This window comes from Echinops telfairi, unplaced genomic scaffold, assembly GCF_000313985.2.
Source record: "Echinops telfairi isolate 266 unplaced genomic scaffold, ASM31398v2 ScPeMD7_7429;HRSCAF=8467, whole genome shotgun sequence".
Lineage (NCBI taxonomy): Eukaryota > Metazoa > Chordata > Mammalia > Afrosoricida > Tenrecidae > Echinops > Echinops telfairi.
The window spans coordinates 307,058-308,826 of NW_022111329.1; the positions used below are offsets into that span (position 1 = coordinate 307,058).

General features: G+C 39.6%; 1 protein-coding gene across 1 annotated transcript in view; it reads right to left on the bottom strand.

Moving 5' to 3' along the window:
- FRMD3 (FERM domain containing 3) overlaps window positions 1–1,769 on the bottom strand; it is a 359,195-nt gene that overhangs the window by 153,893 nt on the left and 203,533 nt on the right. The window lies entirely within an intron of this gene.

Genomic DNA, 1,769 nt, shown 5'->3' on the forward strand with positions numbered 1-1,769 from the left:
GTGACTAGAGAGAACCTTCCCAGGTGACGCCACTGGGTGCACTAACTTAGAGCTAGTTGCTAGGTACTTGCTTAGCAGGAAAAATGCGTACTAAGAAAGCTCCATTCTGCCAAGAGCAATTCCAGGGTTTTTTGGGGGGTACCCCCTCATACTCTGAAAGCTTCTGTGAAACCTGGTCAGCATCATGGCAACACACAAGCCTCCACTGAGAGGCAGATGGTGGCTGTGCTTAAGGTGAAGAGAGTTGGAATCAAACCCAGGTCTCCCATGTGAAAGGTGAGAATTCTATCAATGACCCACCAAAGGCTCTTAAGTTGAGGTAGAACTTGACTATTTATGTATCACTAACACTCATCTCAAGGAGTCCTTGTGGTATAACAGTGAAGCCCATGGCTGTAAACTCAAATGTCAGTGGTTGTAACCCACCAGCAGCGCTGTAGGAAAAAGATTAAGAAGCCTGTTTTTGGCAACAGCCTTGGAAGTCCTTTGGGGGCAGGTCTACTCTGTCTTATAGTCAGTGTGAGTCATAATTGATTGACGGCAACATGTTACGGGTTTTGCGATGGCTTCTGCTACAATTTCAATCAAATGTACAAAACACTAGCAAAAACAGCCATTAAAAACAGTCTGTGAATCAGGTACTCTAAAAAGTTATTGTCCAATTTGAAAGTCAATCTATGTAAGAAAACTTTCATTGCTTTGGTCCTGTGATCTTTAATAATTGAATCCCAACTGCTCTTATATTCTAGGATCTCGGGGATGAGTAAAGTAGACGTGAAAACCATGAGAAACACTTTAGAATTTAGAGGCATGGGCAGGAAGTCTGCTAAGACAAAGGCACATGCTCAGCAACACCCGTATCCTTCACTATCTCAATGCTCCCTGCCAGAGAGTGCCTTTTTCCTTTTTGTAAAAGACAGCTAGTAAATAATTTAGGCCTTGTGGACATATGCTCTCTGTCACAACTACTCACCTTGCCATTAGTACATAAAATCAGCTGCAGATAATACATAAATGGATAGGCATGGATGTGTTCCAATAAAGCATTATTTACAAAAACAGATGGTGGGCCATCCCAAACTGTCTACTGACTCCCTCAATAAATCCCCAATGAACAGGTAAGAAAAAAACAAACAGGTGCACCTGAAAATGCAATCAGTTGTAAAAACATTCATCATTGTTTATTTAAAAGTACACTAGGGTGATAATAAAAGTCTTGAGTGGTTCAAATATTAATACTCTAGCTAAAAGGTGAAAAGTTCAAATGTTCAAACACTTAATATGCTAACTGAAAAATTAAAGGTTCAAGTCCATGCAGAGATAGTAGAGAAGGAAGGCTTTGTGATCTATTCCTGAGAAATCAGCCATTTAAACCCTAAGAGCACATCTCTACTCTGACACATATGGGGTCAAAGATGATGTCAAGTGGAAACAGCAAAAAGTTTCTTTCTTTTCTTTCTATCTTTTTTAAAATAGATCAAATTGGGGGCTCTCACAGCTCTTATAACAATCTATATAGATATTCAATAAGCACATTTGAACATATGTTGCCAACATCATCTCCAAAACATTTTCTTCCTAATTGAGCCCTTGGTATCAGCTCCTCTTTTCACCCTCCCTGCCCCACTCCCCGCATAAACCCTTAATTTATAAATTAGTTTTAATCACTTTATTGGGAGCTCGTACAATTCTTATCACAATCCATCAATTGTGTCAAGCACATTTGTACATTTGTTGCCATCATCATTCTCAAACATTTGCTTTCTACT